Source organism: Orcinus orca, chromosome 8 (genome assembly GCF_937001465.1).
Source record: "Orcinus orca chromosome 8, mOrcOrc1.1, whole genome shotgun sequence".
NCBI classification, from domain to species: domain Eukaryota; kingdom Metazoa; phylum Chordata; class Mammalia; order Artiodactyla; family Delphinidae; genus Orcinus; species Orcinus orca.
This window is the reverse complement of record NC_064566.1, coordinates 84,298,772-84,314,403: the sequence shown is the minus strand read 5'-3', so window position 1 is coordinate 84,314,403 and position 15,632 is coordinate 84,298,772. Positions and strand designations below refer to the sequence as shown.

Genomic DNA, 15,632 nt, shown 5'->3' with positions numbered 1-15,632 from the left:
TGTCTGCAGTATAGTTGGCACTTGGCGTATAAATTTTGGTCGAAGGTGTAGATGATTAATTCTCTCTTTCCTTATTTCCTACTGATCCTTTCTTAAGTTTGCAATGTGTTACAATGTGGTACTACTTTAAGAATTGGGGAAGTTGGTGAGATTTGGGGAAGGTGTTGGAGGAAAGACAACCATTTTGCTTCCCCTTTCCATATTCCATAATTTGCATTATATGTTTTTAATTATATTACATCCAATCTCAAGGACAATATTCTGTCAGCGTTATGTTAGAAAAAAATGAATTTGAAACAATTCTTAAACAATACACATCCTGTGGCAACTACCTCCAGCAAAATCTTGAGGCATTTCTTTAGCATTGTCTTTATCTTCCCATGGTGACTCATGAGGCATGCTTAAGAAAATTTTATATGAAAGGTCAGAGACTCCAAAAGATCCAGCCAAAATTTTGGGAAGTTTATAGTGTGATTAATTCCTGGAGTCTTTCATTTTCCAGCCCTTTAATTTGTGCAATCACATTGAGTGTTCAAAGTATACACTGCTTTTCAAAATCTTTCAAATACTCTGGGCACAGCCACAACTAGGAATTCATAAAAGGAACTGATTAACATTCCCCACCGAAAGGATCCTTGAAGGAAACTAAAAACAAAAAACATATTTTTGCTGAATCCAATTTGCTTGCATTTCAACACACATAACTCCACTTAACTGGGCATCACAGCAAAAGCCACAACACACACCCACAGCAGCAGCAGCGTGGAGCTGACCACACAACTCAACAGACAATGCAGACAAACTTGAGTATAAACCAAGATTTTTCTACCTCTTTTCATAACTGGTTAGTGCTGGCCCTCAGTGTTGGTGTACAGTTTTTATGGCATGGGAAAATAGGGATGTTTCTGCCCTATAAAAATAAATGTGTTGAAGGCTTTAGTTTGAGCTTACACAATGTTAGAAAGTTCCAAAGGCACTGGCACAATATCAAAAAAAGAAAAAAAAAAGAATCCCACAAACAAATATATCACTTATGCACATGGAAAGATGCTAAGAAAACACTGGTAAGGAAACTACTGGTTTCCTGGATGATTTATGCAATAGTTTTCAATAACTTCCTGCAAAATAAAGAATAAGAAAAACATGCTAGTGGGTCTTTGGTGGGGCATATATTGTCGCCGACACCCATTCATACTGAGTCTGGCTTTAAACTATTCAATAAGTCATTTTCTCCCTGCAAAAGTAGAAAGAACAGAACCCTCATTGTTCTTAATCTTTTAAGCCTTAGGAAGAGATAAGGGAAAGAGTATAGAAATGCATGCACTATCTTTAATAAAGAAAGAGATACTAGAATAAAAATTAAAATATAAAGAACAGTTTCTTCATTTTATGTATCATAATACACATTTCTTTCCAAGCCTTAGTTTGATACATATAGATTTTTCACGTGTGATACCTATCTACTCCAGAAAGTGCTGGGACAGAAAGATAAGTAGGAAGCAGGAAATTCTGAGTTTGAATAAAGGCAATAAATACCTTTGCTGTTACATCAAAGGATGCAAGGTGGAAGATGGGGCTTGAAACTGGGAATGTTTCCCAATTGGACTTACTGATTTGTAATTCCTTAAAAATTAAAACTTACCACATTCTGTGCAAAGTTTTCAAAAGATGTTCTGCGATCCATTGAGTATTCCGACTTACATGTGTGGGGTTGGGTGGGGCAAAGGAACAAAGAGAGAGAAGAAAGAAAGACGAAAGAAAGAAAGGAAGGAAGGAAGGAAGGAAGAGAGAGAGAAAGAAAGAAAGGAAAAGTCAGAAAGAAAAACAGCAGAAAAAGACAGGATGGTGAAATGATGCAACACCAAATTCATGTTCTAAATCATAGGGATCAGGAAGACAGGAGAGTTGCCACAGAAGGCCTCTTGTCACAGGACATGGGCTCTGTTTGCATTAGTGCTTTTACTTTTAACACCAAAACTTCTTGTGCAAACAAAGTAGTGTGATTTCAAGCAAAATCAAATGACACTAAAATGAAGTAGATATGTTAAGGTTTTATGCCAACATTTTCAAAGCCTAAATGTTTGAAAATCTATTGGCTTAACTTCAGAATTTCCTCATAATTTTCTACTGGTACTAAATTTCTGTTGATAACATCAATTCTGTAGAGCATTGCTATCCAGTAAAACTTTCTGAAAGCATGGAAATTTCATTCTATACTAAATGATATTTCAGAAGTCTTTAGCTGTGGCCATTGAGTACTAGAAATTTGAGTAGAATTTTATGTAACCTTAACTAATTTAAATTTAAACAACTCCATGTGGCTAGTGGTTGCTGTACTGGACAGTGCAACTACAGAGTATCTATTTCCCATTGCAAAGTCAATGGACTTTGAAAAATACCTTTAGCTTAAATGATGATCATGAATTACACAAAATTATAATTTCATCTCAGGAAGCTATGGACTTTCAAGAAGCTATGGACTATTTTAACATTACAAAATAATGAATGATGTTGATGTTTACATCCAGATTTTCCATTCCCTGTTATACGGGTTATATAAGGTGTTATTTACAGTGAGACTTTGATTATAAATATTTATTGAACAATGTAGCCTATTGCAGCTCTTTGAAAATGTGCTTGGCTATCATCTTAGGTATGAAACCTCATCGTAGGGATACTAAGTGACTCAGAATAAATGCCAAATGAAAATATGTGGAAGCAAACATTACTGCTATCATTACAACTATCATTGAAAACAATGAGTTATGGAGTGTATGGCCTAAAATATACATTCTAGCTTACTGGACAAGGAAAACGCTCTTTAAGTTTTTGATCTGATGACATTGTTCTTTTCCTCTCTTTATTGTAATTTTTTATTTCCTTAAACTGGCATACAGAAGACTAACATGAAACATGAAAACGGTGTCTAAACAACTTTGTAAAGCATGAACATCTGCAGAAACAAACAAAGAAGAAAATAAGCATTCAACAAAAAGAAACCCATACAACTTAAGTGGCCCTTATAAAATGCAAAGGTTTGGAGGCGGGTCTTGGAGTATATTCACTTACCATTTGTCCAATACTGTGGGCCCAGCAGAGGTAACTACTCCAAATAACTACAACTGAGAACTAGGTCAAAAAAATTCACAAAGAACCAATACATTTTTCTTTGCCTGTAGAAGCTCTTGATAGGCACTGGATCTTATAAAACGTGGGTATGAATCACTTTTCATCAGTTTGTAAATGTGCTCCTAAAAAGAAATAATGGTTCAGGTGCTTCCTTATTATTTTCTGGAAAAATCAAGTACTGTGATAAGAATACATTTGGTTCAAAAACAAATCTGGAAGCAGCTAAAAATAATAATGATAATGCTGATGAGAATACCTTAAATGCTTCTAGAATATTTAGACTTTCAAATTTATTATTTTATTCAAGGATCAATGTTTAAACTGGTTTGGGAGCTATGGAGGAGGTAAACCACAACCAGTCCTTTAAAAAAAAAATGGAATTTAGTTAGCAGATTGTCATGAAGTAATTTCAAATCAAGTTGTTGATTTACATAGATCATTTAAGAATATAAATAAATCTGCTGTCTCTTGAGATTACTCCAGGCCAAAAGACAATGATGTGAAGTCAAGATTCAATAATCATTCTAGAAGCCTTTGGCATTTATATGTAGTTGGAAGGTGCAGACTTCCCAAATGAATCATTTGTTTGGTGAAAACTGTCATCTACATCCACTTTAGGCCAGAGCACAAGTCCAAAAATAAATTTTGTGATATTTAATTGCTAAAACTCCCAATTTGTGTGCATGTTTTGACTTATTCATAGATAGATTAGGTAAATATTTGATAATCCTAATCAGTCTGCAATGTCTGTTTTGATGATTAATATTGGTAAACAAAGAAGAAAAAATGTATCCATCCAATTCAGTGTTGGCCCAATTTAGTGGCTTATTGCACTCTAGGGGAGCATAAATGCTCCTTGTTCATTCCAGTCTGTTAGACATGGAGTTTTGAACCACTTTAGAGTATACGGAATGTCCCATTCTCTTCTTGTTTGGAGAAAATATATATTTTCAGAAATGACTCACTTTCCCTGGTCTTATACACACCAGTGATAATTTGTAGTTACTGTGAATCCACTTAAAGACGTTCTGGATTAAGTCTCAATATCTAGTCTAAGGTTCATCTCCAAAAATATGGTACATTTGGAACTGCAACAGAATTTGTTGTTGGAAAAGTGAGGCAATGTCTTATTTAGAAGTCAATCATTTTGGGATTCAGGTGTTATGTTGCTCGAGAGCTACCACTTACAAAATGTAAATTTTGACCACTTTATTCATTTCTCTGAGTCTAAATTTTCTAATCTATAAAATAAAGTTATTGTCAAGATTAAAGGAATGACATATGTTTAGCAAAGTATAAGGGTATGCATAGTAAGTGCTCAAATATGCTTGAGTATATGCCAGGTAGTCTAAGTGCTTGCTTATATTAGTTAATTATATCCTCACAAAACCTCAACAAGGTTGGTAACCATTTTTATATCTATTTTAAATTTGAAGAAACTGAAGCATGAAAAAGTGAAGTACTTGCAATAGGTCACAGAGCAAAGCTCAGACTTAAAACCCAGGCAATTTGGCTCCAGAATCTGCTTTCTTATTACATTGCATCTCTTCTTAAACAGCAACAGAAAATTCTATTATATTTTTGAATATATGGTTTAAAAGATTACAAAAAGCTGGAATTAAATGTCTGAGGTTGATTGAAAAAAGAAGTCTACAGTCAGGTAGTAGTGTTTTCTATAGAAAATCATGCTTTTTCCTTTTATAGAAGACCCAATAAGCAAGAATATTCTTCAATGACAAAGATAACAAAGAAATGTTCTTTTTAATATTAAGATTTGGGGAGAGTAATTTCAAATATTTTACATGCTGTTGGCTCCAGAAAAATGCTTGAAAGTTTATCTTGAACTGCAAGAAAGAAAAACCAGCAGAGAAATAAGCAACAGAGCCAGAATATTCATCCTGCTCTCTCTCTCATGTGTCTCCATATAACGTAATTATTTCCACATAGCAGATCCAGGGCGAATGAATGGGTTTTTTGTTGGCTGTTTCAACTTGTGTTAGTTTTCTGCACAGTGTTTCATTTCTTTTTAAACCAAAGCAAAGGGTAGATATATTTCCTACCGAGAGTAAAAATAAGAAAGGAAATTTGTGTACCTTATTCTTCAACTTCTATATTTTGTTTTAGTAATGTAGTTATTTAAAAAACAAGATACTTTCTAGAGCTAACATTCTTCTCTAAAAGAGGTTTTAAGAAATTTTGAAGCATGCATGTTCTGGTTTAAAAGCCAATTTCAACACTTCATTAGGAAATAATATCCTCTCATTTCATGTTTATTTTTCCTATTGAGCACAACATTTTTTTAGAAAAAGTAGAAATTCAAATTGCTGCTAAGGAGGCAATTACACCCAGTTTGAGAAAAAAAGAAAAAACATAAAAATTTATCTTAGGATGTTAATATCAATTTCCTTTTCTCTTCTTTTTGCTGACTAAAAAATTAACTTGGAAAAATAACAAATGCCTAAATTTACTATTTCATTTTATCATCAGAGACAAAAGTGGTTTGAGTTTTACTTAACTTCAAGCTAATTTAGTTTAGTTCTGACTATAATAATAAATTATTTAGGAATGTCAGAATCTTAGAATCTCCTCATTGGAAGACAAGTTAAAGAGTTCAAATACATGTTACTGAGGTGAAAACGTAGAAAATAAAGTAAAAGGTTTTCAAATATTTAACATAATTCCCTTCAAGAAATTTTCATGTAAAAACATTCAAATTTACAAAAATTCCCAGGCTTTAAAAACTTATTTTAAAGCATCTCTGTTCTCTTATATATCAATTAGTTATTTTACATAGTTACTTAAATTGAAAATACTAGATATAGCCCCCAATTACAATGAAAAAAACAAAAGTATTCCAATTTTGAACTTCTCAGGAGAACATTTGTGACGCAATGTGAGGCCCATCCATGTACCAACCTGAGCATCTTCGAATGTGTATCGCCCAGGCTCCTTAACATTCTGTGTGGTTTTGTCATAGCTCTTAGAATCCAAGTTAATAGCACTGGGGGCTCCTGGAGCCAGAAATTCTTGCCCTATTTCCTGAACTCAAGAGGGGACTTCGCTAATAGGCCTTTTCTTCAAGTCCTCCACTGCTAGCCAGAATCTATGCAAAATGTGACACCAAGCATTTACTCATAATCCGAAAATTCTTAAATTATTGACCTATCATTCAATTCACAATGAAGCATAATAATGTATTCATTTTCTCTGAGGGCTTCCAGAAACATGCCTTTACCGATTTTTAAAATTAGTTGCATTCAAAGATATAACATTTGGGGAAAGGAAATCTTGAAAACTATCTCTTTTAGATGTTCTCTGTTAAAAACAGATCTGCCAGGGTCCTGATTCTGTACAACCTTAAGTTTTACTGAAACAAAGGAACACTGCTAAAGAACCATTTATTAGAAAGGAAGAGGAGTTTGAAGAGCATTAAGGTGAGTGACGTGGATCATCTGATTGGGGGGGATAAAGTATGCCACATAGTCATCTTTTGGATCTTTTGTCCATTTGAGCAATGAGGGTTAGTATGGAGAGGATTTTCTGCTTTACCAGGTAAGGGAATTACAGTGAAGCTTTACTGGAATTAAAAGAGGCCTGGACACAGATTAGAAAATGCCCTAAGTGGAGAAATCAGGGCAAGTAACTAATTTTAGGCGATTTAATTCAGAGAGTTATGAAATGACAGAAGCAGCAAGCTTTAATTGTTCAAAAGGCTTAAATTTGCAGAGGCATTATAATAATTCAGAAGGTTTGGAAAAAATAATATGACTGCTAAATATAAAAATATATTTGATATGCTTCTGTATAGAATATAGTATATTCTGAAAGGAAAGAACACCAGAACATGTTTTGCTTGATAAAAGCAAATAGCAAAGTCTAATAAGAAGTCACATTCTATTAATGGGTTTCATTTTTTAAAATTTTGCTCTATATTATGTCTTTTTGGTTAAACCTAGAAATGATGACAAAATGAATATGTATATAACACATCATATAGTGTTTTAAAATTTAAAAAGGTACTTGAAAAAGGAAGTACTAGGTCTATGTTATCCTCAACAGAGGCCAGATGTGATCATGAAATGGAAAAGATGACGACAGGTGAAGGTCACTACAGGCTAGAGTCTTAAGGTAGAAGGGGATAAGCAGTACCTTCATAACTATTACGTTTTAACTTGCGGATTAATGAAAGTTCAAAAATAAGTAATAAAGTAGTTGAGCTACAATTAGAATATCAAATATTAGTCAACCTAGTAAGTTTCCAGTTTCTAGATACCATTTTCCTGTAGATAGATGACAGTAGATAATCCAACATGAATAATGCTTTAAACATAAAACTACCGTGGGTTGCTTTCAGAAGGGAAAGGTCAAGACCTTTTCCTTTTAAACTACAGATTCTGACACTGTGCAATCTAATAGGAATGCTAGGTGCAAACTGAGGGAACATGTGTTATAATTCATGCTCATTCAGGTTCATTTCAGCACTCTTTGAACACATAGATAAAAATAATGTCTTTGTCCTTGAACTAGCAAAGATACATAATTCAAATGGCCATAATACAAGGAAGCACATGAGAGATTCTCAAGGAATAGCACAAACCGGATAGTCTGGGAATGCAGAGCAGGAAGGAGCCCCTCTGCTGGGGCAAGTACTGGGTTGGAAAAGGGAGTTCTAGGAAGGCTGTACAGATGCAGTGACATCTTAAATAGACTTGAAATTACGGGTGAAATATCAAAGGGTTGAAGAGGTAATACTAACAGCATCTACACTGACAAGTAAGTGCAGGCACTATTCTAAGTGATTTAGCTATATTAATTCATGCAATCCCTGCAACTTCATAAAGTATGTGTTAATATTTCCCCCACTTTAGAGAAAACTGAAGATATGAAGCATAAGTCACTTAAGTTACCCTCTGTGAGTGCCACAGCTATGGTTTGCCCCCAGATCTACAGCAGATGGCATGCTCAAAACCACTCTCTTGAATGCCTCTTTAAAAGTATCACTGCCTTTCTTATCTTCAGCATAGTCATTGTAATAATTTAGTAGAATGTAAAGGGCACTGGCTATTTATTATAGCCCTTTATTATATGGTAGCTGGACTATGAGGAATTATCTTAATGTCTTTGAGCCTTGATTTTGTCATCAGTAAAATGGAATGCTAATGCCTATCTCACTGGGTTTCCATTAGATTAAATGAGATAAATTATGTAAAGGGCACTTTTGAAGTGCTTGACATATTTTTAGGCACTTATATAACATTCATATTATTACATTTACATAGTACTTACTCTGCTTTACCTGAAAAAGGAATGAGCAAAAATACACCAAGGGAGAGCAGAAGTTATAGCTGAGGAATAAGTACTTATCAATAAGCAGTTTTTCTTGACTATTGTTTCTGTCTCAATACTAGAAGAAAATGCTCATATAAGTGTCACACTTCCCTAAATAGCAGATGCTAAATAAGATGCATTGAGACTTATTTAGGTGTAATTAGCCCTGCTGGCTAACTTGACTGTTTTGTCTCCCTCGGTCTGTGACAACAGATACATAGGCAGAAGCAGGGGGTTTAGGTTGGGGGAGCAGTGGACAGTAGCTTGGTATTGGATTATAGAAAGCCTAGGATGCCAATTATTAGTAACCTGAATCTGAAAGATGCTTAACTTCTTCCAGTCATATTTTGCTTGCCTGTAAAATGGGGCAAGAATATTTACATTTCATTTCTGAAGTTATGATTAGATGAATGATAATCAGAAATAATAAATACAAAATACAGCATGGCATACTTATAAAAGTAGTAAATATGAAGCATATTATAGCATATAGAAGGTATTCAAGAATTATATTTATCAATCAGTATGGAAACATATAACGCTTATGGTATATACTCAAGAAATATATATGTAACTATATATGAAATATATAATATTTTAATTTTACTTTGTTTTTATTTCAACATAACATGCAGTAAAAAAAAATTAACAGGACTTATTAGCATTTACAATGCTTACAAAGAAAAAGGACTCTAAAAGCAATTTAGTTCAGATTTAAGAAATTGCTCTAATTAAACACTTATAATAAGTCTTTCCAAATGATCAGTTTAGCCCAAAATTTACGATAGCATTTGGTAGATATTTATGTCTGCTATGTGCAATATTTTTATATAACCTCTGATTCTTGGGCTATCCAGCCCCTGTTTTCCTAACACAGCAGGAAAAGACATATACATGTGGCCATTTAAATTAAAGGAAGAAATGGAGTAAGGGAGATCCTAGACTGCAAAAATATATGCAAGCATTTACCTTTTCCAGAACTAAATGCTTCTTCCATAAAAATATTAAATATCTAAGCCCTGTAGAACTAGGGCCGGGACTACTTCAAATTATTATGTATTTTTAAAATTTAGGACAGAAAGCCTTTTGGATGATATTTATACATTTTTCTCATAATGAAATATGTACTATTTCTTATATGTAATTACTTAATCAGGCAATCTAGTGTGGCATAGAATTACTGAGATAAGAAATAAGGCACGGATTAAGAAAACAGCAGTGATTCAATTTCATTCATGAAACAAAGTTTGCACATGCTATTCCTTTTGCCCCAAACTTCTTCCCTCTTCCTTTTTAGCCTGGTTATCTCCGTGTCATCCAAGCCTAGAAGCTGTTTCCCTTAGGATGCCTTTACTGATCTCCACCTCTGGGTTTGCCATTCCTCTGTATTTCTCTGATCTAATACCCATGATTTTGTGTTGTGATGTTTTCTTCTCTGTATTCACCACTGGGCTGTACTTAAGAGCAGGAAGATGTTTATTCGATGAAGTGATACTGGTGGGGCACTGCTTATTTATTTTTTCATCATGAAACCCATGATGTCAGCATTTTTTCAAATACTTAGAGAATTAGAGGAAACTCCACCTCCCCAATCACTAAAAGCCTAAAAATAGACTTTATCTCTGCTTTATTTTTATTCGTTCTTGTACTCAATAATTGATAAGTGACCTCAGGATAGAAAATATTATTTAGTAGGTCCAATAAAAATCCTTAGCAACTGCAGACCTTGTGAAAGTCTTGTCAAACAAGTGTTCTCATAAACTTGAAAGAGAATAGGAAGCTGCATCCCAACAATCCATGACAGGCATGCACATATAATTAAATTCCTCCAGACTCTGTCTGTGGACAACTTGCTTAATACATGGGACATCTGTCAAAATTTTATGTATTTCTGAATGGTTTGGTGTTGGTCTGTTAACGCTCCTGAAAAGAATGTGACTTTATGGAGCTGCTTATTTCCAGTGAAAACAAACGAATGCTGATGCCTTTCTGTAAATGAATTTCATAGGACTGCATAAGTAATGGGAAAATAAATTAGGGTGTTAAGTTTCAAAAGAATAATGAATGAAAGAGCTTGTAAAAAAACCATTTTATGTAGTGGAAAGTTATCACTCATTTCAGTGATCTTAGAGACATTCAAATCTATTCCAATGTCTCACATTTAAAAATTCAATTTCCAGGGGCCTCAAGTCAGAAAAGTTTCAAAAATATGTAAGGATGCTGTTTACAACAGACGGGAAGGAGGCGCACCCCTCCAGCAGGGCTCAGTGAGGTGCTGCTCTCAACTGCACTGAGGCTGTATTTAAGTGTACAAAGTAAATGTACTCCATAGTCTTGTTTCAAGTTTTAAGAAGCACTATCTCTTTTTCTACATCTTACTTGAGATGCAATATACAAAGAAGACCAATATTGATAAATAGGTGATATTTTAATTAAACTGCATAAATATTATCAGTGATTCCACACTTTGCCAAATACTAGTCTGTTACACTTCTTTATGCAGGCCATTTCAAATGCATCAGATTTACATAGTAAAAAGATCAGGAGACAGTGTAAAATAAACCTTTATGAAGGAAGTGGTAATGTTGGACAAAGTGCTTTGCTTTCATTACCTTCTCTTCTTCCAACAGGAGGCAGAAATTCAATGGACCCGTATCATCATGATGTTGGTGGGATAGTAACTGGTCTATCAAGTGCGAAAATAACCAGACTCATCACAGGTAGGTCTCTCTTTCATATAGTATAAGATTCAAACAACATGGTTTACCTTATGTTTTCTGAGCTGAATTCTGACTCTAGAAATTTAAGGAACTGTTCTTTCCCAACTGGATCTTTCAATGCTTCATCCATGCCAAAACCCTCTGCTGGCTTGGTTCTTTGCTATAGAAGATAAAACAAAGCCAAATATATTCCTTTCATTACAAATTCTATCTTCTGCTATTATATTTCCCCTCACAATCATATATGATTTTAATTTCCCATCTTTAGCATATTTTTCAGAAAAAAAATCTGATTGATGGATCTGCATGAAATCATGAGATGAAAGTTAGCCATTAATAATAAAAATTTGTTTAATAAGCATTAGATATATCTTTATATATCTAATTGATTCTCTCTTTTAGATATTTTCAGCAACTTTATGAGACAGATCCTATTATAATTCTTATTTTAGAAATGAAGAAATCGAGGCAGAAAGAGGGTTATAACTTGCCAATGTTGAACAGATAATATTCCAGACATTCCTACCCCAGAGCTCAATTTCTTAACCACTACACAATGAAGTCTCATGGTGGCAGGTTGTATTGGAGGAAAATGCATTGAGACTCAAAAGACTTAAATCCTGGTTTATGACTCTGCTGTTGATTAAATGTGTGACCTAGTCCTGGTTGAGTCACAACATTTTGGAGTTCCAACTTTCCATCTTTATGGAAAGAGTTTTATTTTATAGAAAGAGTTCCATCTTTCTATAAAATCTAGAATTTAACGGATGAAGAGATCTGTACTTGTCAAGCATTTAAGAACCACTGGATGGAAGAGAAGGTCCATAAATGCATTCTAGAGGAGTGCTGCAGAATACTAAATCCTCACTCTGTAAAGGGGTATGCAATGATGGTTTTATGACTCCATCAAGATTGATGATATAATTCTTCCCTTATATAGCTGATGAAAGAAACCAGGGAGTCTTAAACTGTGCTTTGGTTTTCTTAAGAAGTCAGTTTCTCTTAGAGTGTTTATGGTAAATCATTTTGTTTTAAAATTGAATTTATAAAGGCATACTTGTATTGGGCGTAAGTAACTATGGATGTAGCATTCATTTTACTTGAGTAGATGGGCTTTTGTGGCTATGCAGATTTTCAAGGAAGCTAAAAACAATGAGCTAAATTTTAACAACCAAAAACCCAATTCTGACTAGTCTTCCTTGAAACGTTTGCACCTCTAATTTTTTGTGCCATTCTTTCTGGAAATGCAAATCTAATATAAATGCAAATATCTAACGTTCAAAAACCATTACTTTGAACAAGATCTTTATATCATGGCTAATGTAGACACAGAGTAAAATTACTTTTACAATTAGCCATAAGATTCTTCCTATTTCAATCAAACTCTGAAATAAATGAAATATTTGGAAGAGAAAATGTCATTTACCTTGCTTCAAGTTCCCAGAAGCAGACAACCATGGTTAGAAGGGTCAGGTGGCACAAGAAAAGGGTCATATTCTACATACTGTTCCGTGTAACTTAGCAGACTCGAGAGAAACATTTTCATTTTCCTTAGTTTTCTGTCTGAGGTTTTATCTGATCTTTGTAAGGGACACTATAAAAACATCTGGCCGGGCTTCCCTAGTGGCACAGTGGTTGAGAGTCCGCCTGCCGATGCGGGGGATGCGGGTTCGTGCCCCAGTCCGGGAAGATCCCACATGAGTCATGGCCTCTGAGCCTGCGTGTGTTCGGAGCCCGTGCTCCACAGTGGGGGAGGCCACAACAGTGAAAGGCCCGCATACCACAAACAAACAAACAAACAAAACATCTGGCCAAGGAATCCTTGCTTGCTTATAGAATGAAATCCAATAGCAGTTTTCATGTTTCAATAACTTTAATGCATCAACTTATTGTGCTTCTTGGAAGACAAATATGGCTAAGGGTTCTCTCTCTCCCCATGCCTAAGCAATATGAATTAATATCCCTCCATTAAAATGAGGCAAAATGGAAAAGGTCACTGTGTAAAAGGAAGTGCTAAAGGTCAGTTCCAATCCTTGGTCAACTAGCCCACCCACAGCACAACAGAGAAGTTTGGCTCAACTTGAAGAAGGGGTTAAATGGAAATTTTTTGTCAAAAGTATTTACAGGAATTAGGTAAAGGGGAATCAGTGACAAGTATTTGAAAAAAAAATATCTAAAAAAAACCTAAAGGGAAAAAGGAGAGGAAAAAAGTTGGAGAGGTAGGATCTGGCAATGTCCCAAAGTGAAGAACATGAATGCATTAAAAACAGAGTTAAATGAAAAATAGGAAAATATATAAAATCTGAGTTTAATTCAAATTCTGAAGTCGTAAAATAACTGAGTAGTGTGAATGTTAAGATGAATTTACAAAGAGCTTCTAAGTTGCCAAAAGGTAACTTAATAAATTGAAAGTTTCATTTCTCCTAGCAGGAGTGAAAAGATTCAACTCCTTGGAATTGTCTTCTGTATTTGATTCTGGTTGCACAAAGATTGGACCTCTAGAGACCTAAGATAATAATGATTATTCTGTCATTCGAAGTACAACAAAAGAGCTCTTTGAAAGTTTTCCATGTTCAAAAAGGAAAAGGAAAATAATATTTCTTACAGGGCTCCAATTATTTATAACAATTTTCCTCCCACTAGTTCTCTTACCATATTGAGCACATTTAATTGTCATATGAAAATTTTTTAATTTATATGGGTGTCTTGCAATACTTACCTATCAGCAACTTTTGACATTTTTAACCGGTGTCTATCTAACTGTATTTGCCAATACTTTATCTGAAAAAAGAGATAAGTAGTAACATTCTCATAATTTTCAACTCTAAATTCTGATAGACTGAGCAATTCTAAACAAGAATATGTTCTCAACCAGTAAAATTTCAAAGTCTGTAGAAAAAAAATCAGACATGGGGGCTTTAAAAGAGTTAACAAAAATTTAAACTGTTTGAATGTAAACATAACCCGTATTGCAGAGAACAGCAGTGAATTTGAACATTCTGCCTGCTTTAACAAAATGTAACTTTATTTTAAAAGTGTTGTAGAAATTTTAGCATTTATCCAAATCAGAATCAGTTCTCCCTCAAACATTAAATTCGGAAAATAAATGTTCGTTATTCGTTACTATAATTTCAAAATAAACCCTACTTCCTAATACTAACTCAACAAAAGCATCAGTGATATTTGTTTTAAGAATAATTGTATCAACATTTCAGGACAAATTCTCGGACATAATAACACGTGGAAAATTTAAAACTCTCTGAATTACTTTTCCTTCATGGTGGCTATAAATATAGTAGAAAAAGTATGTATTACACAATTGATAAACCATGTTACAATAGAATATTAGGGGAAAATAAGCAAAAGGAGAAAAATCCCATGACTTAACTAACCAAGAGATTTAACTATGATTTGATATAAGACCCTTGGTGTTCGCTTTGAAATATTACTTGAAGCCAACGCTATTGATCAATGTATGAAACAAGAAACAATACATACCATGACTGTTCTTCAGTGCTAATGAGGGAAAACTTCAAGAGGCTTATAGATATCAGTACTGCAGAAACAAGATTAAGCACTCTTTTGTGAAGATCATGCCACATGACTGGAGGTGGAAAACACATGACCTAATGTCACCAACCTCTTGTCTTCTCATTCTTTAAGACAGAGTTCTGGAGTATAAAGTAACCCTTAATAATGGAGGCACCGATAAATCAGTGTGTGTAATTTTAAAAAATTGGTTAGAGGAAAAAGGATTTGGGGAATTAAAGAGTGAAGAATTTTGAAAGCTATCTCCATATACTGATACATTTTCAAGTGACTACATATCTTAAAATCACCTTTTCACAACAAATCTATATGAAACAGTCAATCCTAAAAATCAGTTTTTAAAATACCTACTATTGGGCTTCCCTGGTGGCGCAGTGGTTGGGAGTCCGCCTGCCGATGCAGGGGACGCGGGTTCGTGCCCCGGTCTGGGAAGATCCCACATGCCGCGGAGCGGCTGGGCCCGTGAGCCATGGCCGCTGAGCCTGCGCGTCCGGAGCCTGTGCTCCGCAACGGGAGAGGCCACAACAGTGAGAGGCCCGCATACAGCAAAAAACAAAACAAAACAAAACAAACAAAAAAAATACCTACTATTAACATCAACATCTGGTCTTCATACCTGCTACTCTGTATGTAACCCATGTACCCTGTAAACCGTTATTATAGGTTGACTCACCTGTTGTTGTAACTCATCTTCTTTGGAGGTTTAGTTTCTGGTGTGGGTGTGTGGGTAGGACTGTGACTTCTAATATCATTTTGAAGACCATAGACAGACTATATCAAAATAAAAACAAAATACGTTAGGACAAAATACCATTTATAGTCACAGACTTTCTAAAAGGTAGTTTCGTGTTATATATCCAGTAAGGTAACTCAAAGCTTTGCTGCATACTGGATCAAAGTTCAAAA

General features: G+C 34.5%; 1 pseudogene; it reads right to left on the bottom strand.

Moving 5' to 3' along the window:
• Positions 1–835: 835 nt before the first annotated feature.
• Positions 836–15,632, bottom strand: part of LOC101277156 (regulator of G-protein signaling 7-like) — a 33,210-nt pseudogene continuing 18,413 nt past the window's right edge.